Genomic DNA, 16,267 nt, shown 5'->3' with positions numbered 1-16,267 from the left:
TCATCTTCCTCATCATCTTCCTCTTCCTTCTTTTTCTTGCTCTTTTCAGCCTTGACTACCCCCTTTTTTGCTGCATCAGGTTTTCCTTTAGCTCTGTAGGCAGCAATATCCTTCTCATACTTCTCCTTCAGCTTGGCAGCCTTCTTCTCGTAGGGCTGCTTGTCATCCGCTGCAGTGTTGTTCCACATCTCTCCTAGCTTCTTTGCAACATCACCAATGGATAAGCCAGGATGTCCGCCTTTGATTTTTGGGCGGTACTCAGAACAGAACAAGAAGAAGGCTGAAGGAGGCCTCTTGGGTGCATTGGGGTCCTTGAACTTCTTTTTGGTCTCCCCTTTGGGAGGGATGTAGGTTTTCATTTCTCTTTCATAACGAGCCTTGTCAGCCTTTGCCATATCTTCAAATTTCCCCTTTTCTTTAGCAGACATAGTCTTCCACCTCTCTGAGCACTTCTTGGAGAACTCTGAGAAGTTGACAGAAGCATCTGGGTGCTTCTTCTTGTGCTCCTCCCGGCAGGTTTGCACAAAGAATGCATATGAGGACATTTTGCCTCTCGGCTTCTTAGGATCTCCTTTGCCCATGTTTAGTTGATTTTCCTCCGCGAGGCACAGAGTCGCCTAGTGCCCGTCCGGCTCTCGCTTGCCCCGGCGCTGTCTCTATGGAGCTCAATGTACTGCCGAATTCATTGTTTTTAATAGCTGAGTAATACTCCATTGTGTAAATGATCACATTTTCTGTATCTATTCCTCTGTTGAAGGACATCTGGATTCTTTCCAGCTTCTGGCTATTATAAATAAGGATCCTATGAGCATAGTGGAGCATGTGTCCTTATTATATGTTGAAACATCTTTTGAATATATGCCAAGAAGTGGTATAACTGTGTCCTCAGGTAATACTATGTCCAATTTTCTGAAGAACTGCCAAACTGATTTCCAGAGTGGTTGTATCAGCTTGCAGCCCCACCAACAATGGAGGAGTGTTCTTCTTTCTCCACATCCTCGCCAGCATCTGCTGTCACCTGAGTTTTTGATCTTAGCCATTCTGACTGGTGTAAGGTGGAATCTCAGGGTTGTTTTGATGTGTACTTCCCTGATGACTAAGTATATTTAACATTTCTTTAGGTGCTTCTCAGCCTCAGTTGAGAATTCTTTGTTTAGCTCTGCACACCATTTTTTTTTTAATAGAGTTATTTGATTGTCTGGAGTCTAATTTCTTGAGTCTTTGTATATATTGGATATGAGCTCTCTATCGGATATAGGATTGGTAAAGATCTTTTCCCAATCTGTTGGTTACCATTTTGTCCTATCGACAGTGTCCTTTGCTTTACAGAAGCTTTGCAATTTTATGAGGTCCTATTTGTCAATTCTTGATCTTAGAGCATAAGCCATTGGTGTTCTGTTCAGGAACTTATCCCCTGTGCCCAAGTATTTGAGGCTCTTCCCCACTTTCTCTTCTGTTTCAGTGTATCTGGTTTTATGTGGAGATCCTTGATCCACTTGGACTTGAGCTTTGTACAAGGAAATTAGAATGAATCAATTTGCATTCTTCTACATGCTGACCTCCAGTTGAACCAGCACCATTTGTTGAAAATGCTGTCCACTGGAGGTTTTAGCTCCTTAGTCTTTGTCCCTGAGGTGCATTTCCTGTATGAAGCAAAATGCTGGGTTCTGTTTACGTATCTAGTATGTTAGTCTCTGTCTTTTTATTGGGGAATCGAGTTCACTGATATTTAGAGATATTAAGGAAAAGTGATTGATGCTTCCTATTATTTTTGTTATTAGAGGTGGAATTATGTTTGTGTGGCTATCTTCATTTGGGTTTTTTGAAAGATTACTTTCTTGCTTTTTTTCTTGGTTGTAGTTTCCCTCCTTGTGTTGAAGTTTTCCATTTATTATCCTTTGTAGGGCTGGGTTTGTGGAAAGATATTGTATAAATTTGATTTTGTCATGGGATATCTTGATTTCTCCATCTATAGTAATTGAGAGTTTTGCTAGGTATAGTAGTCTGGGCTGCCATTTGCATTCTCTGTATGACACCAGTCAAGGGTCTTCTGGCTTTTATAGTATCTGGTGAGAAGTCTGGTATAATTCTTATAGGTCTGCCTTTATATGTTACTTGACCTTTTTCCCTTACTGCTTTTAATATTCATTCTTTGTTTTGTGCATTTGGTGTTTTGATTATTATGTGACGGGAGAAATTTCTTTTCTGGTCTAGTTTACTTGAAGTTCTGTAAGCTTCTTGTATGTTCATAGGCATCTCTTTCTTTAGGTTAGGAAAGTTTTCTTCTATAATTTTGTTGAAGAAATGTACTGATGCTTTAAGCTGGGAATCTTCACTCTCATCTACACCTATTATCTTTAGGTTTGGTCTCCTCATTGTGTCCTGGATTTCCTGGATGTTTTGGGTTAGGAGCTTTTTCATTTTGCATTTTCTTTGACAGTTGTGTCAATGTTTTCCATGGTATCTTCTGCACATGAGAATCTCTCTTCTATCTCTTATATTCTGTTGTTGATGCTTGGGTCTATGACTCCTAATCTCTTTCTCAGGTTTTCTATCTCCAGGATAGTCTTCCATTGTGATTTCTTTATTGTTTCTACTTCTATTTTTAGATCCTGGATGGTTTTATTTAATTCCTTCACCTGTTTGGTTGTTTTTTTTCTTATAATTCTTTAAGGGATTTTTGTGTTTCCTCTTTAAGGTCTTTTACCTGTTTACCTGTGTTCTCCTGTGTTTCTTTGAGTTATTTATGTCCTTAAATTACTTCATCATCAACATGAGAAGTGATTCTTAAATCTGAATCTTGCTTTTCTGGTGTCATGTGTTATCTAGGACTTTCTATGGTAGGAGAACTAGGTTCTGATGATGTCATGTAACCTTGGTTTCTGTTGCTTATGTTCTTATGCTTGACTTTTGCCATCTGATTATCTGTAGTGCTACCTGTACTCACTGTCTTTGACTGAAGCCTGTCTCTCCTGTTATCTTGGTTTGGACAGAACTTCTCAGAGTCCAGCTGTCTCTGTGATGGTGTGATCCTGAGATCCTGGGTGAAAGAGCTCCTGGGACTCAGGTTGCCTCTAGGATCCTGAAATCCTATTATCTTGGGCGTGTTAGAGCCACTGGGAGTCCAGCTTCCTCAACTGCCCTGAGTGCAGTTGCTTTCTCTGCTGTCCTGAGTACAGTGTTTCCTCTATTGCTCTGAGTACAGTGGTTCCTCTAGGATGGGTCAGGATATGGTGTCTTCACAGGAGCAGACCAGCTAGGAGTAGAACTCTAAAGGTTTTTTTTTAACTCTTTAGGGACTAGTGAGAAAGAAAAGGAAAGGGGGAAAATCATACACATGCACACGCATGGACAGGGTTAGGGTTAGGAACACACACAAGCAAGCAAGCAAGCAAGCAAGCAAGCATACATGAATGCTGGATGAAGAGGAAAAGAGCTCCACTTTCCTTTTATTTTTGCTTTCAGCCTTTTATACCTTCCCAGACAAAAGTGTTCTATGTAAGAAATAATTTGCCTCACAGATAAAATGTTCCACAACCAGAAGTTACAGCAGAAAAATTGATTACATGGTTTTCTAAATATTTGTATTTTTCATAAGTTCACAGTAAGTTTAAAGTAACAGTTCATGTCATAGGTTGATAAGGTTTAAGGAGTTACAGCAGAATTGTTTACATGTTTTTCCACTAAAAGGCATCTCTGACTAAACATCTATTATCTTTTTTTTAAGTTTCACAAGTTCATTATACATTTAAAACAATAATTTTTATGTCATAAGTTAGCAAGAATTTTGTCAAGAAACAAATCATCTGTCTTGTGTCTTATTATTTTGAAGTCTTTATAGGTTAACTAGTCAATCATTTATTTTCTGTCCTTGTACCTGTGATTGCCCATTACCAGTTTATGATCTTTAGTTATAGAAATTAGTGACTTCATTTCTAATCTAGAAGGAATGTTTTCCTTGATCATAAATTTATTCTAAACCTATTTTCTTTTCCTAGTGCAATTAGTTCATGACACAGAACTCTATTTGTAGCTTTTTATTCTATAAAGGGCTTTAATTTACTTGAATCAATTCAGGAGAACCATAAAATCATTATCAGGAATTTTTTAAATCACTGATTCATCTAAACAGTATTATTACATGAAAGTACATGTTCATATTGATCTGCAGGAAATTTTCCCAATAGGGTGGGCAAGATCAGTCATAACTGACTATAGGTATAAAGAGTCTTTTTTTTTTCCAGTCACACTTTGTCAGAAAAATGAGGAACAGAACAATGACAATTATAAGAAGGTACATCAGCATCCAGAAGTAATTCTGGGACAAAGCTCCTGGGGCCCCACCTTTCTAGGATTCACCCATTACAGCCATGCAAGATGGTAGGCTGACTCCAGGAAGCTTACTTGCTTGCCACAGCCTTCCCTACATGGCTTCTGCCAATGTCTGGCACTGGAAACATAGATACTAAGGTAATGGACCTTTAAAAAGAATCTACCCCTGCCACTAGAGTAGTATCAGGTGTGGCTGCTATATCACATGTGCATAAGTAGGTGGCAGAGAAGAGACAGGCTATGTCTATGCTCAAGTGTTCTGACCTGTGAACTTGTGAATTATTAATAGCTTAACACTCCCTAGAAAGGGTGAGCCTAGTCCAGCACCAGGGATCCCAGACAGGGAGCCAGCCTGAGATGACCACCAGTCCAGATGCTCATGTGCATGCCTGGATGGTCCTCTAGGGTGGGGAGTAACCAGAGACTAGAAGAGACCTGCCTGGGACTGTCAGAGTGAGCCCTAGAGAAACAAGCCCCATATGAGCCATGTGGGTGGGCCCAACGAGGGGTGGCCCAAGTGAGGGGCAAGCCAAAAACAATCATGAGCCCAGTGCCATGGGGCTCAGACAGGGAGCTAGCCTGAGATGAGTGCCAGTCTGACATCACACAGGCTGTGGGAGGCAGTCCATGCCAAAGAGACACCCTGCCTGGAACCATAATGGACATGTTGAATATAGCACTTCTTAGATTACTCCTGAGACTACTTCAGATACTCAGAGACCATGAGTGTACCACTAAGAGGAGCAAGTAAGTGGTGAAGAAATGGAAGAAAAAGAGAAACAGAAGGAGATGGGTGCATGTATACACACACACACACACACACACACACACACATACACTCACACACACACACGGCATAACTGGAGACTTGAGGGTAGAAAAGAAAAGTCTAATTTGAGTAGCTGGGACCATGGTGGGGTCTTGGCCTATGCTGCTACTAGATGCCAGTCTGGGACCATGTCCTTGTGGTATCAGGAGTCTATTACCACCAAAGGCCATGTGGATATCCCTGATCTGGACTTCAGTCTGGGAACATTTTGATGTCTGAGGGCTGTGCAGAACTGACCCCACTCCTTGCCTAGGCATTGGAGGAGAGCTGATCTTGTGGTCCTGAGAACAGGAGGGCTGTCTCTGCTCCTTACCTGGTGCAGTGCTCTGGATAATAGGCCCTGTAATTCATCTTAGTGACAGGGGCATGGGTGAGCTAAGGTGCGTATGGGAGCATTGAGGTTTCAGTATTGATATTGTACCAGATGTCAGAGGTCTCATAACAGACCAAATAACTCATTACAATAAACATCTGCAACCAAAGAAATGTAGAGAAAATGGTATGCTGAGGAACACAGTATGACACACTTTAGCTTACACAAGATTTTATTTTTCTTTTCTGTTGGGGAGGAGGCTGCAAGGGTCCAGGGCAGGTATGATGGAAGTGGCAGATGAGTGGGATTGGGGTTCATGATGGGAAATTCACAAATAACTAATAAAAATGTTTTTTTAATAAAAGAACCTATATCATTAGAAATTTACTAAATTTAATAATAGGTAATTACATTCTAAACCTTATCCTTATAGATAAGTGTAACTACATTTCTTGTCAAAGCCTCTTTTTATAGCAAATGGAAACCATCACAGTAATCCACAAGTGGACAAAATGCATAGATCAACAAATCATTGGGAGCCTAGCTTCAACAGACACATCTACATCATAGCTCTTGCATCAATTGCTCAAAGAACAACTCAGGAAAGAGCATGGAAAGATTGCAAGACACATAAGACCTGGAAGTGAAACAGCGTATCCTAGAAATGGCTGCATAAACAAGACTGGAGAACAATGGCAGTAACAATAGACATGCTCATGTGGAAGGTGGAAATTTTTGCAGGGTCCCACCCCTAGACAAAGAATTACAATTATTGACTGCTTGGAGAAGAGATGAACTCCCTTTATTAGCTGTCCAATGAGAAATGGTCATCCCTGAAACTATGTATAAACAAACAACAAAAACAAACTCAGTATGTTGTAATTTTGTATTTGTGTACACACACACACACACACACACACGTAACAATAATAAAGGAAAAGAGGCTATTAACTTGAGGGGGCATGGGAGGGGCTGGAGGGAGGAAAAGGCATGTGATGTAGTTGTATTTTAATTACAATTTATTTCAAAAGCATTCAGAAACATGATTGCAATCCAGATGTTTTAAAGATAGGACTATACAACAGAAGTTTTAAATAATAGCTATATGTGGCTATTGAGAACTTAAAATGTTTTTAATATGACCCAAAAGCCCATTTGTTTTACTAAATTGAATTTGAATAGCCACATGTGACTAATGTCCACTGTACCAAATAACACCATCTCCGACTATTAAAACTTTAAATCCGAAAAAGTAACTAAGCATTCCGACATCATTTAGAAGTTCTTTGTAAAGGAATAACATTGACTTAGTTTACATCTGATTTTAATTCAATTAATTCTTAAAATTCACTTACGTTTGTTTAGACTGCAGGAACATCTTACGCTCTTTTAGACGACCTCTAATATCTTCAAATTTACGTATGATCTTTGTAATTTGTGTAATGCCCATATGGACGAATTTATCATCTGATGGAATATCTGCTTGTAAAGTACTTTGGTCTTTACTTATCTACAGTAACAAAATTAGACAGTTACTAAATACTCATTTTGGCCGGGCGGTGGTGGCGCACGCCTTTAATCCCAGCACTTGGGAGGCAGAGGCAGGTGGATTTCTGAGTTCGAGGCCAGCCTGGTCTACAGAGTGAGTTCCAGGACAGCCAGGGCTACACAGAGAAACCCTGTCTCGAAAAACCAAAAAAAAAAAAAAATACTCATTTTGATCTCATGCCTTAAGAGAATTTTATTATTTTCTTTATCAATTTGAAGAAGTTTATCAAATCAGAATAATTCTGAACAATCCCTGAAGCTTCCTTGGAAACTATTCTTTCATGCTTAAAGGAATACATATATTCTCTCCCAAAGCAGAATTGAAAGTCCTTGAAGACAGAGAACAGTTATTCTCAGTCTAATTTTTAAAGTATTTGAAAAGCCAAAAGCAAAGGATATCATTAAAGAACAGAATAAATTTTGAAACAATCAATATAATTTATGTTTGCTTATATTATGGATAATTTTTAAGCCAGGTAGTGGTGGCACATGCCTTTACTCTCAGCACATGGGAGGCAGAGGCAGGTGGATTTCTGAGTTTGAGGCCAGCCTGGTCTACAGAGTGAGTTCCAAGACAGCCAGGGCTATACAGAGAAACCCTATCTTGAAAACAAACAAACAAACAAAAAATTAAAAATAAGAGAAATTTTAAATTGATAAATTCCCACCACTTTTATATAAACTAGAGAGAGAAAGTGAGTGAAATTTACATTATTCTTTAGGAGAAGAAAAGATCCAATGAATTTGTTCTATACTGGATTCATTCAGAAAACTCATTTGTAAATTACTGATAAACATTTTGCTACAAATTATTTTTCAACATACATCAAAATATTACTTTATAATCAATGGTTACTGAAACCTTTGATTTATACATACTTCAAATCGATTTTCAAATGGGTCAAATACTTAAATATAATTAACAGTTAAGTTATATTTTACCTCCTCCATTTGGTTGACTTGTTGCTGAAACCACTTTATAAAAAAAAAAGAAGAGAAAGTTAATACACATGTGTCTGTAACCCTGTATCTGCCAAGCACCATTCCTGACTCACATGTGTCACAAAGGGTTCAGAAGGGGGTAGTGTAACATACAACTGCAAGATAAACTTAAAAATATCTAGCAGCAACCAAGGAATGCTGTGATTTCAAAACCTAAATCATCTTTGCTTAATATGCATTCTTCTCTTTACTTTTAGTTGCAATGAATTGAAACACATACCTTGTAAAGAGACTCCAAAATCTGGAAAACAAAGTTTTAGATAGTATATTTAAAGATAAATATCATGCAACATTTATAATTATCAATGATCAATTTGCTAAAATTACTCTGATTTATATTGCTAAAGCAAATACAAATCTGTAGCTCTAAAGTTATGATAACTTTGTGAATATGATGTTTAGTTCATTTGGAATATGGAACTACATCTGGAATAAAAGAAATAGCTTTTCACTCCATAGGACTATATTTGAAAACTCCTAAATTATTCATATCTAATATATTGTTCATAAAATTAATTAAAAGTTTCCAGAAGAGAGCCATGCCTGTGTCATATGTTCTATAAGAGATGATTAACTGATTGAAACACAAATAACAGTGGAGATGTGCAGTTTCAGAGGGAAATCACCTTGGGCTACCTCAGCCTCCAAATAGTCATTTATTGTTGACGTCTGTGTGACCCAATATTCTTGTGATTATTATATCAATCAATTTTCAATGTACAGACAAGATCCATAAATTCTATCCACTGAAAGGCTAAGAATATATTAGTTAGCATCTGAGGGCTACAGCAGAGATTTCCCCACTGTGCCATAATCTGCCTACCTGATGTTCCAGAAGAGTATTTGAAAAATGTTTGATTTATAATTTTCTTAGTTCTGTTAGTATAAAACGTTCATGATTTATTCTAAGATAGTTTATTTTGTGAGGTCACTGTAAATATTGTTTTTCTGTTTTCTTTCTATACATTTTTTGTCATTTGTATACAAGAAGGCTTCTAATTTTTTTGTCTAAATTTTGTTTCCTTTTATTTTACTGAATATTTTTATGAGTAGAGGTTTTTTTTTGGTAGAATGTATGTTTTTTATATACATATAGAATTGTATCATCTGCAAATAAGGATCTTTTGACTTCTTTCTTCCCTAGGCTACTGAATCAGATATTTAGTGAGGCCAACAATCAGCTGATGACTTTCAGTGACTGCTTTTCATGTTGAAGTCTGAATTGACCTAAATTGTGCTTAATATGCTTCTTGAAGACAGGATTGCATGTTTATCCTAATTATTATTACACTGTGAGACAAAACATCTTGAAGAAGGCAACTTATCAAAGAAAGATATAGAGTCCATGATGAAGGAACAAAGACTTTGTGTCAAGAACAACTCTAGGGCTCACATCTTGATCTGAAAGCAACAAGAAGAGAAAGCACACTAGGAATGGCCTGAGTTTTTTAAGTTTCAAAGCCACCCCTGTGACATACTTTTGCCAACAGGGCCATACCTCCAAAAGGTTCCACCAACTGAGGACCAATATTTTAATCATAGCCTCTATGGGAGCCACTTTCATTCAAACTATCACAATCTACTTCGTGGTCCTCAAAGACAGGTGCTCATACCATAATGCAATACGCATTTATTTTTTAGTCTCAACACTGTTTAAATTCCACCATTCAGAATCTGTTGTGAGACTCAGGTCAATCACTTAACTGTAAAATCAAAATACAAATTTCATACGTTCAACATACAATGGAACAAAATATACATTATTATTCCAAAAGGAAAGAATCCAGGCTCAGTGTGGAAACACTTGACCAAAGCAAGACAGAAACATAGCTGGGCAAAGTCCAAATCCTGTAGCTGAGCTTGTCTGAGGCCAGAGGGCTTAGCTGGCTCCAGAATTACAGCTCTGCTTCCTGCAAGATATATGTCTCTCTCTTGTGATGTTCCAATCCCCACTATAGCCCTCCTTGGAAGATAGCCTAGGGTTCTGACATCTCTAATATCTTGGGGTCTCCAACACAATCTAGGCTTCACTTTCATTCACACAGTAGACTCTTGGAGCCTCTTGCCCTTTCAAGGCCCTTATACAAGGACTGCCCTGCCATACCATACAGCTTCAGCTTCAGAAGCTTTCCTTAACCATGGAGTAAGATTCTACACAACTTTTCTCATGCATTCATGACTCTAAAGTCAGAACAACAGTAGGTGGTGGTGTCAAGTTCAGCTGCCTGCTTGGGAGAGTCTGGCCCCTTGAATCATGTTTACAGCAGCTTTTGTCTGCTGTTTTTAGGAGCAGAAACTGTCTTAATCTTTTTTCTTTCACTGGAGAATGGATTGGGTCATGCCCTGAGAGCATCTCATGCCTCTCTTCAATCTCCTTATCTCTTTCAGTAGAGACCTCGGCTCCAAAACTTTACATTTTATATTGTTTTCTGCCCTATTTGCTCTTTTTCATTGTAGACTTGCATAAGAGGGATTACTAGTAAGCTCTGGGCAGAGTCAATAGAGGGGTGCCTTGAAACCTCCTCTATTAAAGAATTTTAATGTGACCTCAGATAAATTCTCAGCACATGGGTAGAAAACAGCCACATTCTTTGCCTAAATGTCACAGGAATTGTCTCTAATCCAGAGGCTAAGATTGTTCCTCTCTGAAACCACTTGACCAGGGCCACCACAGTCTGTGTCGGTCTCAGTCTTCCAAGCTTCTACTAAGCCCATTAAGCTCCACTTTCAGCATTCAACTGTGTTCTGAGTCCAAAGTCCAATAAATTTTTCACTTTCCTTCAAAATTCCATAGCAATAGCCCACTTCCTGATACCAACTTCTGTCTTAATTGTTTTTAAATTGCTGTGACAACAGTTTTAAATATTATGTCTTCATTAAATCCCTCCCCTCAGAGCTCAGGGAACTCCACAGAAGAAGAGGTAGAAAACATGTAAGAGCCAGAGAGGATGGAGAACATCAGGAGAATAAAGTCCTCTGAATCAATAGGTATGGGGCGTATGAACTCACAGAGACTGAAACAGCAGGCACACAGCCCACACAGAACTGCACCAGATCTGCTGCATATATATTATAGTTTCAGGAGTCATAATGAGACAACTAATAACTAACAGATGATCGTCCTGAGATGACCTGCTTAAGATTATTATATAATTTGTGATGGGTTTGATCTAATGTAGCAAGCCTGTAAGGGATTCATTTTAGGAAAGATTTCTGCTATTAATATGCTTTTTCTGTTATTATTAAACATATATAACAATCACTAAGTAATAGCCCACCCCTTTGGAGCAGATCTCTGCAGATCCATGAAGATGTACTATCTTGTAGTGATGCTATGTAGACATATAGATGACTTAAGTCTTAATGATGATGATTCTATAAGAATTCCTAAAATTATATCAGTGATTATTAAGCTCTTTTATAATGGGACTGCTATTAAGTCCCTTTCTTATAGTCAAAACTGCAGTGAGAACTCTGCCAGTCTCCCAAGTGTCACCAGTTAATTGCTCATAGATAATAATCAGACTTTCTTCTACCCAGAGCACATTCCAAGAGGTTGTAAAACAATTAACCAAAGGTCATAAAAAGGGAACTAACGATTTACTATAGGTGCTAGGACAGAAGGGAAAAGGCTCTAGCAATTAATCCTTTACTTAATCTCCTGCTGTTTTAGGATGAGGTGCTAAATGCCAAAAACTGCAGTTTCTGGCCACAGAGGATCACAGAAGGCAGGTCAGCTATAGTAGCATAGAAACTTAGACTTAGATAAGTAAACTTTTTATTATAGAGCAACCTTAAATATCTTGTAAGACAAAGTCTTACTCTGAATCTCATAAGACCAAGTCTTACCCTCTGCTGATGCTCTTCCACCTCTGCTGCCTCAAGAAGAACTGACAAGAAAAAAAAAAACTCCCTCCGCCCGGGGTGGTCCCTGGCATTATAGCTTTCTGTTTATTATTTTTATGGGACTTCTGAGTATGTGATCAAGTGGCTTTCTGATTTTTGCGCCTTCTCTCTGATGCTTTTCTTCTGTTGATTTGCCTTGTTCAACTTCAATGTGATGGATTTATTTTATTTTATTTTATTTTATTTTATTATGTTTGATGTTATCTCTTAGAAATGAGAAACAGAAAGGGGGTGCATTTATATGGAAGGGGAAGTGGGAGAAACTGGGATGAGTGGAGGCTGTATAAACTGGGATGAATAGGCCCCCTCAGTAAATGTAGTAAATCTCCCCCACTTTTCTGCTCTAAAGTGGTCACTTTAACAGTTATCTGAATTTCAACCAATATTAGTAATTTTTCCCAAGATAATATTTTTGTTAATTATTTGAGAATTACATATAATATACCCCATCACACCTGTTTCTCATCCCTTCCAGGCCTACTCTCCCACTCTTGTGCCCCACTCACCCACCAAAAAAAGAAAAGAAAAAATATTTTTTAAGTTGAAAAACTTGCTATCTTATTGTATAATACTCCTTCATTGTAAAGACTTTCATTATTCACTTAAAAAATTTCATCTATTATCTTTGAATTCGATTTATGTATTTTCTGCATATTTATATGTATTTTAAGATATGAATTAAGTACTTTTTCATTCAAAATCTATGTTGTTACTAATTGAAAGTTTTAGGACATAAAATAAAAGAATAACATTAAAAAGTAAATGGATACCTATAGAATGAACATAGTATAACTTTAGCTTTAGAATTATCATTTAATTAGAATGACAAAGGCTTTACAATTTCAGACAGACTCTGTGAGGGTGGAGCAAAGACATAGCAGGAAGAAAGCTGGGAGCCTACATCTTGATCCAAAAGCAGGAGGCAGAGAAAGCACATTGGTAATGGTAGGATCCTTTTAAAGCTACAAATTTCAAAAATACCATGACATACTTTCTCCAACAAAGGCACACATCCTAATCCTTCCCAAAATAGTGGCAACCAAATATGAGCTATAGGAGTAATTCTCATTCAAAGCATCACATATTTAAAGCTGAAATATCAAAAATGATTTTCTGAAAGTAATGATCTAGATAAGCACAGTATTTGTAAACACTGGTTTTTTTTTAAAGGAATGTTTGCAGAGTTATAGAGATACAGGGTACCACCAGAAGTAAATGTGTGATCAATTGAAGGGTTTTATAAAAATGTTGGCTCTCAGCCAATCAGCATATCAATCTTATCTAGTAATGTGACATGGTTTAGTAACATTCCCAGGCTTCTAAAAACTACTAAAATGATACAATATATTTTGATATATTTATAAGCTGTTTGTGTTTTTTTCTCACCTTTTTATGTCATATTTACCTCTTTGAGTTATTGATACAGATCCCTAATAATCATAATAGTCTCCTATCAGCTCTAAATGATCCAAATGCTTTGCTTATATGATTTTTCTTGCCCTTTTCTCTTTGTGGATTTTAAAAAACAATAGACTCATACTTTAATTTTAATATACTTGAGTTAATCAATCTTTCTTAATATGTCTTGTATTTCCCTGTCATTATGATTTTTATTTTGATGACCCTGGAGTTTACCAATTGGCTAGACTGGCTGACCAGCAAGGTCCATGGATCCCTCCATCTCTATCCCTGATCCCAGTATTAGACCTGTAGATGCGTACTAACCAGATTTTATGTAGATGTTGAGGATCTACCTCAGATCCTAATTCTTATGCAACAGGTAGGCACTTTACCAATGAAGCACTCTCTTCATCTTCTGATTTCTCTACTTGTTCTACAGGTCTATAGTTCCATCTTCATATGGTAAAATATTGTTTGGATTACTGAGAACTTTAAGTTTTGAAATACCTTTCTTCAATTAGAAATGAACATAAAATAATGTTAGAAGTATTTAAAAGGGAAAATATTTAATTGGAAAATATAAACAAAAAGTAGTAAGAACATTTGCATAAGTACAGTAACATGCAGAGCAGAAATACAAAATAGAAGAATTAGCCATTGACACAAAACAGTCATAAGGAATTACAAAACAGATGACCAGAGGAGGAAAGGGGAAAAGGCAAAGACAAGTTGAAATGGAATTTAGTGGTTTCTTTAAAAACTCAAGTTATGTCACATGATGTTTTTCCAGAAGCTGTCTTTTGAGGGGGCATGTGAGATTTTGCTGAAAACAGATGAGAGGGCATGTGATGTTTAGAAAGAATATAAATAGAACCCCACAGTGAGAGGATGTTCTTGCATTGCTATCCCAATCAATGTTTTACTGGTCTTTGCTGGTCTTTTCTGGTCTTGACTTTGTAGTGAAAAATGCACCAAACAACTTTTGGTGTTATTCTGGCTGATTCTGGCCACTTCTGTTGGATTGTGCTGTTGCTACTAATTCTTGTTTGGTGTTTGCTATTGGACTAGACTGTTGATATCTGACAAAGAAGAGTGTAATTTCTCCAAGGAACTAGTTCTAAACAGGTCTACAACCCCTTTCTCTAATAATCTTTTTCGGTGGGCTAGAATGGAGGCTAAAGCATTTAAGAACCCTAAGTAAAGTATGTTTTGAAAAATCAAAGCCTACAACAATTGATGTCAGTTAAACAACACTACAAATGAAGTTGAACATGTATATAAATTACAGAATATAAAGTACCTGACATTATGCATTATTAACTATATAGTGTATATAGAACACACACTAAATGTTGATCCTCATGTATAAACACAAGTCTATTTTTCAGGTTACAAAAGAAAAATATTATACAAAACCAGCTTTAACCACTCCAAAATGTCTTGTAAATATAATGACCATGGTATGTTTTAAAACTTAAAGTATATTTGTAAATGAGCAAAATGTGATTTCATTTAAAATTTCAAAAAGTTTCATTTTTATTTTGTGTGGTTTCCTCATGTGAATGTTTGTGCAAATATAGTACATGTATCCCTGCAGAGTACAGAAGAGTATGCTGAAGCTCCGGGAACTAGAGCTACACATGAGTGTGAGTGATCATGTTGTACTGGGAACCAACTCTGACTCTTCTGCCAGAACAACAAATACTCTTTTTTTTTTTAGAATTATTTATTTTATGAATATGAGTAGTACACTGTAGTTGTCCTCAGACACACCAGAAGAGGGCATCGGGTCCCATTACAGATGGCTGTGAGCCACCATGTGGTTGGTGGGAAATGAACTCAAAACCTCTGGAAGACTAGTCAGTGCTCTTAACCACTGAGCCATCTCTCTAGCCCGCAACAAATACACTTAACCACTGAGCTATCTTTCTTGCCACACATTATTTCATTTTTGAAAAATTATATATACATACATATGTGTATATATGTTTATATATTTATATATATAAAATAAATAACATATTGGGAAAAATAATGATCTATAAGGAAAAGCAGAAAGTCAACCATAACTGTACTAATAGTATTTTTTTTGTAGTAGGAATTAGTATTATGGTGATCATTTTTTAAAAACTGTTTTTGTTTTTAAAGTAACATTAATCATAATATGATTTTGATAATAAGGCTTATTTTAAAAATGAAAATAAAACATAGAGATCATATTTGAAAGTACTGTGTAGATATTGTTTTTAAAGAAAAATCCACGGATATGTCTACATTGAAAATAAAAAAATTTAAAAAAGATTTTCTTTTTTTTTTTTTGGTTTTTCAAGACAGGGTTTCTCTGTGTAGTCCTGGCTGTCCTGGAACTCACTCTGTAGACCAGGCTGGCCTCGAACTCAGAAATCCGCCTGCCTCTGCCTCCCAAGTGCTGGGATTAAAGGCGTGCGCCACCAACACCCGGCCAAAAGAAGATTTTCTAATGACTTTTTTCATTCCCCAAAGGATTGATTCTAGGCTAATATTGCTTACTGGATATCACTTCACAGTTTCTACAACAAATACAAGTTCTCATAGTTTGTACCAGACACAGTTTGGAATACATACGACACGTTCTTCCTTAACTGCTTCCTCCAGCTGAGTTGTAAATTGTGAACAGCACAACAAGAATGAATTCATATCATCACCAACCTTTGAAAAAGAACCACAAAACAGTTACTTTTAATTTTAGAGTCTACTTGTATATCCACTTACTTCTTAATCTATTTAACTGTATTTGGAAAATATTTTGGTTTTGTGTAATTTCTGTTGAGTCAAACTTGAGTGGCGAGAAGACATGTTTAAAATGTTATCCCAGCAAACTCTCCTAGAAATGAAATGTGGAAGGAATTATATCCTGAAAGTGAGGACACAGCATGTTTTCTTCTTCTCATCTATAC

General features: G+C 37.0%; 1 non-coding gene and 1 pseudogene across 1 annotated transcript; one reads left to right on the top strand and one right to left on the bottom strand.

Annotated features, from left to right (window-relative positions):
- The window catches only part of LOC114621458, a 31,691-nt pseudogene extending 15,672 nt beyond the window's left edge, over nucleotides 1-16,019 (bottom strand).
- Nucleotides 4,498-4,630, top strand: LOC114621459. The gene has a single exon (XR_003711439.1). It is a non-coding gene; the product is annotated as a small nucleolar RNA SNORA17 (small nucleolar RNA).
- Nucleotides 16,020-16,267: the final 248 nt, after the last annotated feature.

The sequence above is a fragment of the Grammomys surdaster genome, unplaced genomic scaffold, assembly GCF_004785775.1.
Source record: "Grammomys surdaster isolate TR1022 unplaced genomic scaffold, NIH_TR_1.0 177, whole genome shotgun sequence".
Taxonomy (NCBI): Eukaryota; Metazoa; Chordata; class Mammalia; order Rodentia; family Muridae; genus Grammomys; species Grammomys surdaster.
Note: the sequence above shows the minus strand (reverse complement) of the source record. Positions and strands in the feature narration are given on the sequence as shown.